Consider the following 15,679-nt stretch of genomic DNA (forward strand, 5'->3'; position numbering starts at 1 on the left):
TCCAAGCGGTCGGAGGCAGTCTCGGCGCTGGGGCTGAAACTCTCGGTATCCGACCCTCCCAAGAGAGCGGGGGGCCGGACAGGGAGAGATCGGTGCGGGGCGCTGGGAAGGCCCATCCAGGGCTGCAGTTGGAAGGGGAAAGGCTGGACTGCCCGCTTGCACGGATGCTCTCCCCTCCAGTGAGAGCCAGGCGCCTGGGCCGGACAGCCGGCGCCTCTCCGGCTCCCAAGCCATTGGCGGCCCCTCGATGGCTTCGGGGCCTTCTCCCGACTGGAATTGGGGTGAAACTTCCCGCCGTGGAAGTCGGAACCTCCGCGGGCTAGGGCAGCGCCTCTTCTTTCCCGCCTGCTTGCAGGAGCAACCCCCCGTCTTCTTACTTAGGGGGCAGGGGAGCCTCGGCGGCCGCCTTCCCTCACAACTGGCCAGCGCTACCCCCGGCCACCCCAGTGTCCGATCTGCAGCAAGCGAAGCGCCACTTCGGCGGCGGTGGTCTCCAGGTTGCAAAGCACAGGGAGCAGAGAGCCGCCGCCATCTACCCGCTGTGGCTGTTACTGGTGGGGGTGGTGGGGATGATAGTAATAGTAGACATGGACGCATCCTCACTGTAGGTCCCGCCACACCCAGTCTCGCTCGGGGGCTTGGAGAGGCTGAAGCTGCCGGGCCGGCTTGGGCAGCAGAACGAGGGTCTTCCAATCTAAGCTGCGCGTCCCCAGCGTGATGGGAGCGGCGGGGGAACAAGACGACGAAGAAGAAGCCGCCGAGAGATTCCTCTTCAGCCAGCCTCTCTGCAACAGGAGGGAGTTGGCGCCGTTGCCGGCAATAGCTGCCACCACCGCTGGAGTCCCGTTGGCCGCTAGCGCCAAGGAAGCGACGAAGCCGGCCCCTCGTTTCCTTCGCCGGTAGTGTTGGTAGCCGCCGACCAGCCCCGTTCTAGCAGCTCCTGCGATGGCTGTTCCATCGTCCCCTTCCAGCGGGCTGGGTCCTCCTGCGCCGTTGCTGCTCTCGAGGCTGGGGCCCGAGTTGCTCGGCCGCTGCCCCTTGCAGATCACCGCGGCCGGAGTTTCTGGGCTCCCGAGCTGGAGTTGCTGCCCAGGTTCGATTGTCGAGCGGCCGAAGCGGGGAGGAGCAGGCCCCGGGATTATGTAGTAACAGTGAACATTCCGTTGGTGTCTCTCAACGTTCCGTTCCTCTCAGCCTTGCCCCCGGCACAGCTGCTGCCGTTGTCGCGAGCGCCATTAGGGACTGGCGAAGAGACTGGCTCAGCGGTGGCAGGCGGCAGCCACCACCTCCTTCCTCAGTCCCTCCCACCCACCCGGCGTGGCCTCTCCTCTCCTCTGGAGGCTCCTTATGAATATTAATTAGAGCAGGCCTCGTACGAAAGGGGGTAGTCTTCCGCTTTGCCTCCCTCCCTCGCTCGCTCGTCCTTAATGCTGTTCGAGCGCCTTCTTAATATTCATGAGGAGTGACGACACCCCTCGTGAGTTGGGAAAGGGCGGGGCTCCGGGGATAAATAAAACGTGTTCATTTGCGCCTAAAAGATTGAACGGTGGGAGAAAAATCGACCGAGGAAGAGGTTGCTGGGAAACGTAGTTCTTGAAACGCAGCTCTGCTTCCCGAAGTCTCCCAGTGCAGACTACATATCCCTTTAGCCATCGCGCCCTCTTCGTTAGGCGGGAGAGAAAAGGCAGTTTCCCCAGGTTTCCTTCCTCTAGCTGCTCGCTCTTTTGGGGGGCTAGTGGAGTGTGTAGGCTTTAGTAGTTCTCCTTTATCTTTCCTCATCCTTATTTGACCTCTACATTCTGCATGTAGTGTGGTGGCTTTAGTTGTCCTTTATCTTTCCTCATCCCTATTTGCTCTCGACCTTTATATATAATTCCATATTTGTTGAGGTTTTCACAGATACAAATGACCTCTGAGATTGCTGCATTAACCTCTATAATTGTCAGAAGTGACCTTGAACTTGATAATACTGGGCTACCTACAGTTTTTTCCCCCCAATGACTCTCCTTAGTGTAAAGAGGCATGTTTGCAATCAATTGTTGCTACAATACTTAACGTAGTTCCATTTAAAACATTTGATGGACTAAAATATTTTAAGCTGTAGCCTACCAGAGAAGTCTCCCTCATCTGAGACTAAATTAAGATTGATGTAATCAATCAGGCTTATTGCTAAGCATTGGATTGCTCTATTAATCATAGCCAAAATACCTCAGTGGATTTTGTGCAGGAAAATTACAGTATTTTGTTACAAGCACCAGCATGCTTACCTAGAAGAATAAATTACATACACACCATTCATTCAACACTTTGATTTGATTTGATTTGATTTGATTTGATTTCCGCCCCTTTCCAAAGACTCGGAGCGGCTCACAACAGGAACACAAAATACAATTCCACTGATTAAAAAAGCAGAACAGTTAAAAAAGCCCTTGATTAAAAACATTCATGCAACCCAAACAAACCATACATAAAACTTAAATTACAGCAGGGACAGCCAATCATGTAATTATCCCAATCAGAATAATTGATACAATCCACTAAAGCCGAGATAGTCTTTGCTTAAAGTAACACCATCTAGTTCAAAGGTAGGTAGCTCCTAATTTGGCCTGGTTCTTAGAACTGATAGATAGCGCAAGTGATAGAAGGCTGCACCCACCTGCCCAGAACGCTCCCGCACATGTGCAGAAACATCAAGCAACAAGGGTATGCATGAACCAGTAGTAAAAGGCTATAGAACTCACTACTGATGTAGTTGACTCTGTCGTGCAATTTGTTCTTGTACACACATGCCTCCCACCTTTTAGAACGGAAGGGTCCTTAATACAGTGGTACCTCTACTTAAGAACTTAATTTGTTCTGTGACCAGGTTCTTAAATAGAAAGGTTTGTAAGTACAAGCAATTTTTCCCATAGGAATCCATGTAAAAGCAAATAATGCATGTGAGTAGCTCCATTCTTCTCCATTTATCAAAAAAAGAATGTTAAAAATATGAGTAAATGACTAAATGATACAACAGATTTGGTTTCAAATACCTGTAAAAACAATGTGATTATAAGCAAGTAAACTGCAATTTATTTCAATACAGAACAATCAAAACAATAATAGAATAATCATAATCATAGAACAATCATAATTCTAAGCTTATGGGGGGGGGAACCTTCAGACGATTCATCAGAACATTAAGAAATGATTTTATATAAATCTATTTTAAACAAGTTTTTGATGATTTCTTAGAAGTAAGAGAATACACGGAAAAGAAATAACCATGAATCTTACCTTCCAACACACTTAGATCCATAGCCTCATTGGCTCTCTTCAGCACGCTTAGCATAATGTCTAAGCCCTCTTTAATGTCACCTTCAGCTTCATCACAACAGGTGAGTAAATCCTGTAAAGGTATCACATTGCTATTCAATCATTTATTTCTATTAAATCTTATCTACCCAGAACATGCCAATATTCTAACATGAGATGTTTAGGATACAGGTGTTTGTTTTCAAGTACAGTAATACCTCATGATACGAACTTAATTGGTGCAAGGAGGAGGTTCGTATGACGAAAGGTTCGTAAGACGAAACATTGTTTCCCATAGGAAACAATGTAAAGTCAATTAATCCGTGCAACCAAAAAACCCCCGCAAAAAAATGGCTTTCGGCGACTGCTGGGAAGCGGCGCGGCTGTTTTAAAAGGTCACAGCCGGCCTGGGGGGCTTCCCAGCACCCCCCCCGAACCTGGGTTGGGGGTTCGGGGGGGTGCTGGAAAGCCCCCCAGGCCGGCTGCGACCTTTTAAAACAGCCGCGCCGCTTCCCAGCTGTCTCCTGAAGCCCAACGCCAAAGGCGAACTTCCGCGTTTGGCTTCAGGAGACAGCTGGGAAGCGGTGCGGCTTTTTAAAAAGGTCGCAGCCGGCCTGGGGGGCTTCCCAGCATGCCCCCGAACCCGGGTTGGGGGTTCGGGGGGGTGCTGGAAAGCCCCCCAGGCCGGCTGCGACCTTTTAAAACAACCGCCCCGCTTCCCAGCTGTCTCCTGAAGCCCAACGCCAAAGGCGAACTTCCGTGTTTGGCTTCAGGAGACAGCTAGGAAGCGGCGCGGCTGTTTTAAAAGGTCGCAGCCGGGCTGGGGGGCTTCCCAGCAACCTCCCGAACCGAACCCGGGGTTCAGAAAATTTTTGCCTCTTCTTACGAACTTTGTTCGAGTTACGAACCGGCGTTCGGGAGGCTTCTGGGAAGCCCCGCCGCCCGGCTGTCACCTTTTAAAACAGCCGCGCGGCTTCCCAACAGTCTCCGAACGCCGGTTCGTAACTCGAAAAAAGTTCGTGAGAAGAGGCAAAATTTTTCTGAACCCCGGGTTCGTATCACGAGTTGTTCGTAAGACGAGGGGTTCGTATCTTGAGGTACCACTGTACAATGATATCAAAAGATCAAGGTGGGTATTGTGATCACATGTACAAGTTCCGCTCTGTCATACTTACACTGTGACATCACACAAAGGAACATGAGGGTTGGGGTTTATGTCATAGTGAACACTTCGCTTTCTGATCCATCTTGCATATGTCTATATTTCAGATATATTAAGTGGGAGGCTTTACTGCATTAGCCAAACCACAACTTATTCCCCTTATGCATTTGATTAAGCAGTGGAAATTTAGCAACCTGTATACGTACAAAATGTTGTGAATTCAGAAAACTTCCTTGTGTTAAATGCAATTCATTCATCTCATTTGGAATATTTTAAAATGTTCCAGTAAAAGAACAAAGCAATATTTTGATATTTGGAAATGGGTTGCTATAATTTTTATTGGAATACAGTAAAAAAAAAATGAAAAAAACTTTCCAGTACATTGACTTCTTAAATAATGAAGCAAAACAATGGAGATGGCTTACAGCAGGGATCTCCAAACTTGGCAACTTTAAGACTTATAGACTTCAGTTCCCAGAATTCCCCTGCCAGTGTGGCCGACTAAGGAATTCTGGGAATGCAAATCCACAAGTTACCAAGTTCTGAACAAACTGGAATATGAGAGATATGTAGAGTATGAAGAGCTGGTATCAGTGCTGTCCCAATCTGATGAACTTTGTAATATAGTGCAAGCTCAATATTTCATACCAGCCTTAATCAAATACATTTCAGCCTACCACTAGCCACTATGCTGAATCCTCTGGCACAATGTTTCTCAACCTTTGTAAGTTTGCTTTGCTTTGTTCTTTCTTTTACATCGTTTCATACATAGCTCCAAAAATATACAGGGTGACTGAGTCTCCATTGCTTGTCACATGGACCCTCTACCATTTGTCCAGCCTCCTTCAATTACTTTTATTAGGCTTGCAAAGCCAGGTTTTCAGTTCCATGTAAAAAGCCAGAAAGGGTTAAAGCGAGTCATGTATCAGAGGATATGATATATTTTTTTAAACAATATTTAATTCAAATCCTATATTTATTTTCCTAGTGTCTGGGAAATAATAATGTACTGGAATAAAGCACTAACCTCTAACATAATTTCTGTTTTATAAAAGATTGATTTAGCTTTATAGGCATTCTCAGAAAATAAATGTACCTTTCTCTATAAATTCTGCATATTAATCTTCCCATGAAGAAGAAAAAATAAATGTTATGGCGAATAGGATAAATAAGTTAAAGAAGATTGGTACAATATTGCCAGTTTTGTTCAAGGCAAACGGGTGTTTACTTTCTTGGGTAGCATCCATTTTATGAGAGCACTCTGAAGATACATTGAAGATTTCCACTGCTTAATCAAATGCATCTTCTACCATCTGTTAAGCCCCTTTAATTATTTTAATAGGCTTTTTGGTCACTCATAAATAATTGTTTTATTTAACTGTAGCCGAACAGAAGTGTATGTTTCATTGTAAAAAAGGTACCCAGCTACATAAGTGAAGGCCACATTGACACTCACCTTTAGAAACAGTTGGTAATTTGTTACTCTTTCTACCGGTTTAATCAGATAAGATGTAATCGGATTGGCCAATCTACGCCGTTGTTGTATTTCCTGCAGAACCAAGTATAAATTAACTTAGAAAATTTGCAGATAATTTTTTCACTATAAAAACTGAGAGGAAGTCCTAAATCAATGCCATCACGCTCATCAATTGGCGTATGTATATTTATGCATGACCTATATATTAAAACTGTGAAAGCCATTTCATTACTAGCCAGGCCACCAGGCCCCTAGGGAATTGTAGCTCACCAACGTCTGAAACCACAACTATTTTTTCCTGGGGCATATCAATATAAACCTATCTTTTAATAGGAACAGTTAAATGAAGATCATTCACAAAATTTCTTTATATTTGTGACATGAGGTAATTGGAATAAAATCAGATCATTCTGATGTCATCATATCACAAATAGTATAATGTTCCAGTTTTAGCATAGTGAGCATTCAAAACTAAAATGAAACTAAATCCTGCCAAAAGTAAGCTTTGCTCACAGTGATGAAAAGATCTGTGGGATATTCTTTGAGTAGGGTTCATGTCAAACTTTCATCCATATACTTTCAAAGCCAATGCTAAATTTTCACTACGTGCATTTGCATATATGTACATGCAAATGTGTGTGGTATATCCATAAATATACTTTCAGAGCTCAAGTGGTGTAAATTGCAGCACTATAAACCTGTACTTACATCAAAATAAGATCCTGCATGTTTTAAAATGAGTTCGGTGGAATCTGGCATGTTTCTGCAGCAAGTAATGTACATTTCAAATTTCTCTGCCTGCAAAGAAAAAAAAAGATTGAAATAATTTGTAAAAAACTCCATCTGGTGGAAACTTGGCTATTTAAGAATTATTTGAGGGCACTTTTCAATTAAAGCTCTCTCTCTCCCTCTCCCTCCTCCCTCTCTCTCTGTCTTTGTGTCTCTTCTCTCTTGGAAACCCAGCAAGCTCTCCTTTTCCTTTTCTTTCTTCTTGGCAATTTTTTGGGAATTAGGGCTGGCTAGAGAACGAGCGCAAGCCACAGTGGAGGCTTTCCTTCAGGCGACTCTTGTCCTCATCCCTCTCCTCCTCCTCCCACAATCACCTGGCTCGTTGTGGCGGGGCTGGGAAGGTGCGCACAGACAAGGAGACCCTCTTCAAGTGAGTGCCCACCTCCCCTGTGTATGCCTTTTATGCACTTTCGCCAAGCCTGGCAACTTTCTTGGGAAAGGTCTTCCTGCTATATGTACCCTCCCAGTCTCACCACAGCTGGCAAGGGCGTCACGAGAGGAGGAGGAGGGGGAGGATCACCAGACCCTTAGTACAGGAGCAAAGTCGTCCTGTAAATACTTTTGTGCAACATTTGTGCTCAAGGCAGCCTTTGCCTCCTGCCACTTGGGGCTGAAGCTCGAGCCCCCGCTCGAAATACAATTGATCATTTAGTAAAGGTAACAAAGCCTCTTATCCATGTAACAAAGCATCTGCCAACACTTTCTGGGGTTTCTGCACATGTTTCCAGTTCTTTCAGGAATATGCTGTTTAAAAAAATGAATAGAATTCAAAACAAAAGCATTTTCCCATGGGAAGGATTCTTTACAATTGATTCCAAAATTTTATTTTAAATTTATTTGGATTCTTAGTCCATTGGTATCTTTTTTAAAATAAACCAGAAGACATTAAGTCACTCTGTTATTCTAAAAGCAGGGTCATAGATGACTCTTCACTCACTTGCTGTGGAATTCGTAGAGTTCACGCATGTTGCTAAAAATGACGTCCTCTTTCTTTGCAATGCCAGGTGGGATGTCTTGAACCGTATTCATCATTTCCCAGAGATATGTCTGGTTTTTTAAAAAAAGAGAAAAAAAAGAAGGGAAGCAAAGTTGGTTTAATTTTTATCAAGGTATAACCAACCATCCTCAACCAAATATATGCAAAATCAAGAACTTACATCTAAACATTCATGAAGATCATTTATGTATGTCTTCTCCGTTTTGATCAGCTCCGCCATGATGGACCTTTACACACAAGAGAGAGACAACTTTAGACTATTTGCTTCAACATATATCATTCTGAACAGAAATTAAATACATGGGAAGGACTTTACATAGCAAATATATTTGATTAACTCAAGACACAGAGTGGATGAGAACTACAACTAGAAAAAATGTGGACTATTAAGGTCGGTAAAAATGATAATAAAATGATTTAACATGGCTTTTGCATAAGTAAATATTAAGTCTCATTCTTGGAAGCATTCTGTGCTCTAATTTAGTCTTTCCTTTAAGTAAAGGCTAAGGGAAGCAATAAAAATACTGAATAAGACTAGCATGGGTTACATTATTTACCCTCTCCAGCGGGCAGCCTTCTGCTTTTCTTCATTCTTCATTCTCAGATTACACTAAATTAAGAAAGGGAAAATGATATCAAAATCAGTGTAAGACCAGGAGAAACAAACACAAAAAAGGGGGGCTATCTAGATAGAAGCTCTAGAAGCCAGATTAAGCCATTGTACATTACTTCAAGCAAAAATAAAAATGCAACACTCACCGATTCATTGGAATTGTAAACAATTCCTAGAGCTTTTTCGATAGACATAGAAAAGGCTCCATATCTGTTGTCAAGTGAGATTATGTGTCTTTTAATATTGGTTGCCCGGACATGCCTCCTTTCACAGATGACATCAGCGATCTGCATTAATGTCTTCATCCGGTCTTTGGTTTGCTATAGGATACACGAAAGATGGAAAGGCGGTAAGAAGAATGGACATTTGGTGCCTCTAATAAATAACAGCCTTTTCACACTATAAATAGAAGATTATCTAACCCTCCAGAAAACGTAAGTTTGGGGAAATATGCCTCATTATGCTAAAAAACCAATTTATAATACCACATATTATTGATAAAGAACACAATAAATTTTAGCCTTTATAGTAGCAGAGACTTTGATCATGTATAAGGCATTCAAAGAGTAATGTGACATTAGCAGTCCTATTATCCCCTAGAGCAGGGGCAGTGATGGGCTCCTACGGAAATGGTCAGGAACGCAGTTCCAGTAGTAAAATTTGGAGCACCACCCCAGAGCACCCAATTTGCACTGAAAAATGTTGAAACAAAATGCATAAGCCATGCCCACAGTGTGGTAGTAAAATTTTGATAGCCCATCACTGAGCAGGGGTGTTAAGCTCAAGACCCAGGGGCCAAATCTGGCCGGTGGGGTGCTTAGATCTGGCCAATGGGGCCACCATGGTAACAGTGAAGGAGTGGCCTGCCATGCCTCTGCCAATAAACATGGAGTTTGGGAGGCCCACAGGAAGCTTTCCCAAGGTCCATTTTCAATGGCAAAATGTTGCAGGATGCCGTCCCAGCTGAAAATATATGTCGGGCCACCACAGGCACCCCTGACACAAGTTATGTCAAGCTAGCCACGCCTACCCCACCCTCCCCAAGGTAAAACACAACTCTGATGATGGTCCTCAATGAAATTGACTTTGACACCCCTGCTCTGTAAAAGGATTGTTTCACAGATTCTATTGGGATATATCACTCTAAATGGGGATTAATCAGATGAATGCTAGTAAAAAGGAATTCTTATTTCATAAATAGTGACCTTTTAAACAAATATTCATTCTTTACAATAAACAGTATATATTATCCACTATCTTTCTGCTAATATTTGTTAATTTTAAAATGCCTCCATCTATTTACTCCATCAATCACAATAACTCTGGTCTTTAAATACATTGATTTTCAGATCCATTATTCTTCTTATATCTAAAATTTGCTGCAAATCGTCTAGGTTGTCAGAGGCATTATTCACATATGAAAATACATATGTGTGCACAATTTTAACCAATTGCCATTGAATATCACAACAAACCTACAATATACAACCAAGTGGACATCACATATTTGGACTTTTTCCTCTTTGGTGTTATGTATTAGCTGAGAATTCTTTAATGCTCACTTGTGATTTACTTTACTTTTATGTATTACTGTATTATGTATTCCTGCCACTGAGCAGCCATAATTCAAAATTAACTTTATCTAGAACTTTTCATAATTTAACCTATTCACCAGCATATACTTTCTCAAAATCATTATCTATTATTCTCATTTGGGCATAGAGTAATTTAATAGTAACCAATTAAAAAGTTGCCTTTAAATGGACTACAAAATGAAATTTAATAAGATAGAAAAAACACTATTACCTCTATAGCATGCTGGAATTGCAGCTGCTGAGCCACTTGGAGAGATGTCGCTGTAATTACTCCACAATTTAAAATGGTCTCGCCATCTCTGATGTATCCCAAAATCTAAAACAAAATGCAAGAAAATAATAATATAGAAGCTTCTCTTCTACATTTGATGGACATGAAATAGAGATGAAAAACGTCAGTTGTCTTATACCTGTTTCACTGTAGACTTGACGCGGCGCAGCTGCACACACTGGAGATATTTCTGCAGCTGTTCCACTGCAAGGCCCAGTTCTTCATGTTTACCGTGCAGGATCGCCACATCCACCTCTTCGATCAGATCGATCAGTTCAACACCTATAACCACACCTATAGGTTAGACCTTCATATGTGGTATACTTCACTAAAACTCACATACATGATCTATTAAAGGATTCACAGCTGATTTTAATTCTGCAATTGTAAAGGGAACACTTTAATTTGATTTACCTGGAGTTATATTCTGTTTAAGTGTTCCGTTTCTTTTTTTGAGCAGTGTATGTTGATGTTATGTGGAGTTTGGTATATGATTTGTATATAGGTATTTGTGTACATACATATTGTTTTTAAAACTATTCAATTAAAATTATTTAATTAAAAAAAGCCAAATCCATAGCAAACGACCGTAATGTTTTTCTCCCTCTTTTCCTTTTATTGCTATTGATTAGTAATTGAACTGGGCCTTTCCATTAAAAAGACACATTCTATTATTCCGGCTAATATACAAGTTATAGGAGTAGACTTCGCAGTTTAGCTTTCTATTACCGCACCCATTTAACAATTTTCCAAACAAGAGGGTGTACTCACGTTGGTCCCCTTCGTGTTGTATTTCAAATGTAACTCGCTTTCTTCTACGAGGAAAGCAATGGCACCCATCCTTTGAAGACGAGATCGCAGGTTTTTGTGGCCTGCAGCAGCAGAATATATCCCTGAAGCGTCTCTGAAATGTCAGGAACCTAAGAAAAGGAATGGAAAGGAGTAAAACCTCTCTGATAGACTCTATCTGCTCTGTGTCTTAAACAAGATCTAAGTATTGCCCACAAGATCATATTCTGCAACGTCCTGCCTGTCGGCGACTACTTCAGCTTCAACCACAACAACACAAGAGCACACAACAGATTTAAACTTAATATTAACTGCTCCAAACTTGACCGTAAAAAATATGACTTCAGTAACCGAGTTGTCGAAGCGTGGAACTCATTACCGGACTCCATAGTGTCATCCCCAAACCCCCAACACTTTACCCTTAGATTATCTACAGTTGACCTATCCAGATTCCTAAGAGGCCAGTAAGGGGCGATTACTAGTGCACTAGAGTGCCTTCCGTCCCCTGTCCTATTGCTCTCCTATATCTCCTATACCTTTCTTCTATTCCTATATCTCTTCTTCTATTCTTTCATTGATACGTTCTATTACTATATCTTCTTTTCTATTCTTTCTTAGATATACAGTGATCCCCCGATTATCGCGAGGGTTCCGTTCCAAGACCCCTCGCAATAATCGATATTTCGGGATGTAGTGGTGCGGAAGTAAAAACACCATCTGCGCTTGCGCGCCCCTTTTTCCATGGCCGCACATGCGCAGATGGTGGAGTTTGCGTGTGGGCGGCGGGGAAGACCGGGGAAGGTTCCTTCGGCCACCCAACAGCTGATCTGCTCCGCAGCGCGGCAGCAGCGAGGAGCCGAAGATGGGGTTTCCCCGTTGCCCAGGCAACGGGGAAACCCCATCTTCGGCTCCTCGCTGCTGCCGCGCTGCGGAACAGATCAGCTGTTGGGCGGCCGAAGGAACCTTTCCCGGTCTTCCCGCCGCCCAGGCAAAGGGGAAACCCCAAGATCGCTTGCCGCTTGCCGCTTGCCCGTCACCTGCTCGCCCGGCCGCTCGCTTGCCGCTTGCCCGTTCGCCCGCCCGCCTGCTCGCTTGCCGCTTGCCACTTGCCCGTTCGCCCGCCCGCCCGGCTGCTCGCTTGCCGCTCGAGAGCAAGAGGGGGAGAGATAGAGAAAGAGAGAGAAGGAAAGAAAGAGATGAGAGAGGGAGGAAGAGAGTGTGAGAGAGGAAGAAGCAAGATAGAGAAAGAGAGAGAGAAAGAAAGATGAGAAAGGAAGGGAGTGACGTCATCGGGTGGGAAAATCGCGATATAGCCTTTCGCAATGATCGGGATCGCGAAACTCGGGGGATCACTGTATTATACTATGAGTATCTCCTCTATAACTTTCATCATGTATTTTACTGTGTGTGTGTGTGTGTGTGTGTGTGTGTGTATACACACACACACAAACTCACACACACACACAAACACTAAAACCCTCATTGTATATTGAAATAAATAAATAAATAAATAAATAAATAAATAAATAAATAAAAGAAACAGAGAGAGCATTTGGGCCCAGAGAGCAGCTCCTTCTGTGAAATCTAAGCTTTCTGTCTAGAAAGCTTAGAACTACGATGCATTAAACATGATCTAAGTATTGCCCACAAGATCATATGCTGCAACATCCTGCCTGTCAACAACTACTTCAGCTTCAACTGCAATAACACAAGAGCACGCAACAGGTTCAAACTTAATATCAACCGCTCTAAACTTGACTGTAAAAAATATGACTTTAGCAATCGAGTTGTTGAAGCGTGGAACTCATTACCCGACTCAGTGGTGTCAACCCCCAACATTTTTCCCTTAGACTTTCCACGGTTGACTTCTCCAGATTCCGTAGACGTCAGTAAGGGCCGAGCATAAGTGCACTAGTGTGCCTTCCATCCCCTGTCCAATTGTCTGTCCTATATTTTATATATCTTTTCTCCCATCCATATATCCTTCCTCTACTCTTCATTGATATATTCTATTCTCATATCTCTTCTTCTATCCCTTCCCTGATATTTACTACTACACGTTTTTATTCTCCTTAACTTTCAATTTGTATTGGACAAAATAATAACAAATAAATAGATAGATAGATAGATAGATAGATAGATAGATAGATAGATAGATAGATAGATAGATAGATAGATAAATAAATAAATAATCTCTGCCAAGGAGTCCAATCTTGAGGGCAGCCCTTCCCTACCTTACCCTCTCAGTTTCCCCATCCCAGTGAAAGGCTCTTAGACAGACCCATCCTCGAATACAGCTTATCTGTTTGGAACAAATATTGCATCTCAGACATTAACACCCTTGAAAATGTCCAAAGATACTTCACCAGAAGAGCCCTTCACTCCTCCACTCAAAATAGAATACCCTATGAGAGTAGACTTTCAATCCTGGGCCTAGAAAGTTTAGAACTAAGATGCCTTAAACAAGATCTACGTATTGCCCACAAGATCATATGCTGCAACGTCCTGCCTATCGCTGACTACTTCAGCTTCAACCACAACAACACAAGAGCACACAGATTTAAACTTAATATTAACCGCTCCAAACTTGACTGTAAAAAATATGACTTCAGTAACCGAGTTGTCGAAGCGTGGAAGTCATTACCGGACTCCATAGTGTCATCCCCAAACCCCCAACACTTTACCCTTAGATTATCTACGGTTGACCTATCCAGATTCCTAAGAGGTCAGTAAGGGCCGAGTACAAGTGCACTTGGTCCGGGGTTCTCTCTATGAGAATTTTTTTTGGAGGGGGGGCTTCTTTCTTGCTGAAAAAAAAGTTACTAAAGTTCTGTTCCCGGGTCAGGCTGACCCAAACAGAAAATTCTTCATTTGGGGTGCTTATGTTTGGTCAATTTGAAAACATTTTTCACTTGGAAGGTAGTATGAACATGTCTGCACACAATGAAAAGAAAATTGAACTGAAAAAACTGATGCTTATTGATTTATTTTGATCAAAAAGCCCCCGCCTCCCCCTTTTTGTGATCTTTTTTTCAATTTATAGATAGTTTAGCCTGCAAAATGTGTTCAGTTTTACTAAAGTTGGTGTAAGATTGGTAGTTTGAACATTTCTGAACATAAGCAAAATATAAATGAACTGAAAAAAGTGATGCTTATTGGGGTTTTTAATCAGAAATAAGCCCCCCCCCCGCTTGCAACCATTTTCACTTTAAATTTTTTTAGGCTCCAAATTCGAAATATTTTTAACATCTTAGGCATTGATTTACTAAATAACATTGGTGATCCTCATAAAAATATTTTTTGGGGGGTGGGGGCAAATTTTTTTTGGGCGGGGGAATTACACTTTTACTGTTTCAGATCGTATAGGACCCGGACCAAAAATATTTTTTTAGGAACTTAAATTTGGTCTTTTTTAAAACTTGTTTTGCTTGTAAACTATTTGAACATTTTTGCACACAATGATGTGAAAATTGAACTGAAAAAACTGATGCTTATTGGTTTATTTTGATCAAAAAGCCCCCGCCCCCATTTTTGAGCATTTCGTGTCAGTTTATATTTTTTTAGGCTACAAATCTCCAAGGGATTTCCCCCCAAAAGGTTTGATATACAAAATTGAACATTCCTGATCATAAGAAAAATACAAATGAACTGGAAAAAATTGATGTTTATCGGTTTATTTTCGAATATAAGACCATAGGCTACTTGAGTATAAGCCTATTTGATTATAAGCATGGCGGCCGCCTTTTATGAGCAAAATCATACGACCCTGGGAAACTGCAACCATCATGAATGTGAACCAGTTATCAAGCATCTGTATATAAATCGTGATCATGGGGATGCTTCTGGGAATTGAACTTGGGCTGTTTGCCTGTTGGGCAGTTGCTTTAACCTCTAGGTCACAAGTCCCTATATCAGCTGAACCAGGAGAGGGATTAAATGATTTTTCCTGTCAAATCACCTGGTATACCCAAATATGGAAGGGAGCATACGGCTTTCTTTTGCCTTTTGGCCCCAATCCAGGGCATACTCAAGGAAGTGGGGAGAGGGGAACGGGATGGATGCCTCCTGCAACAGTCTGCTGGCCAAAATGGGGCATGTGAGGGCTGAATAGATGGCCCCTTAAGTTCTATTTTGGACAGCAGAGTATTGCAGGGGCACAATGGGCTGCACCTTTGCTATTTGCAAGACAAATATGCTCCCTACAGGGAGTATCCAGCCCCTGAGCCTTGAGTTTGACACCACTGAATTAGTGACTCTGCCAGGTGGATCTGATTTATATTTCACGTTTGTTAAATAATGTATTGAGTTAGAAATTGATTTACTTTAAATAAAAGAAAATTTATAATCCTATTTTTTTCTTAGATCTAAGATCGACATTATTTTTATGACTTTCATGAGTTTTCTGTCACTGTAAACACCTGCATCATACTTGTGTGAATATCAGGATAAGTCATATTGTCATATAACCAGGAATTTCTTTCTCCTTTAATGCTTTTCATCTTATTTTAGCTGAAAAGAGAAATTACATATGAGAAATTTGTGGACTGGGTCAATCCAGAGAAGATGATATCCCAAGAGAAATTGAACTCTCCTTTCCCAAATTTAAATTGGAAGAAAAATATGACCTGAAGCCTGTTCTGAGAAGCAGGGGAATGACAGATGCATTTGATGAGGGCAAGGCAGACTTCTCTA

The 15,679-nt window shown here is 42.4% G+C and overlaps 2 long non-coding RNA genes across 2 annotated transcripts; one reads left to right on the forward strand and one right to left on the reverse strand.

Annotated features, from left to right (window-relative positions):
* Positions 1 to 3,286: 3,286 nt before the first annotated feature.
* On the forward strand, positions 3,287 to 9,872 carry LOC139164716 (uncharacterized). The gene is made up of 4 exons (XR_011558685.1): positions 3,287 to 3,377; positions 7,931 to 8,110; positions 8,659 to 8,766; positions 9,682 to 9,872. It is a non-coding gene; the product is annotated as an uncharacterized lncRNA (long non-coding RNA).
* On the reverse strand, positions 8,278 to 10,221 carry LOC139164718 (uncharacterized). The gene is made up of 3 exons (XR_011558687.1): positions 10,139 to 10,221; positions 8,479 to 8,652; positions 8,278 to 8,329 (listed from the first exon to the last, which is right to left on the reverse strand). It is a non-coding gene; the product is annotated as an uncharacterized lncRNA (long non-coding RNA).
* Positions 10,222 to 15,679: the final 5,458 nt, after the last annotated feature.

Source organism: Erythrolamprus reginae, chromosome 3 (assembly GCF_031021105.1).
Source record: "Erythrolamprus reginae isolate rEryReg1 chromosome 3, rEryReg1.hap1, whole genome shotgun sequence".
In the NCBI taxonomy this organism is placed as follows: domain Eukaryota; kingdom Metazoa; phylum Chordata; class Lepidosauria; order Squamata; family Dipsadidae; genus Erythrolamprus; species Erythrolamprus reginae.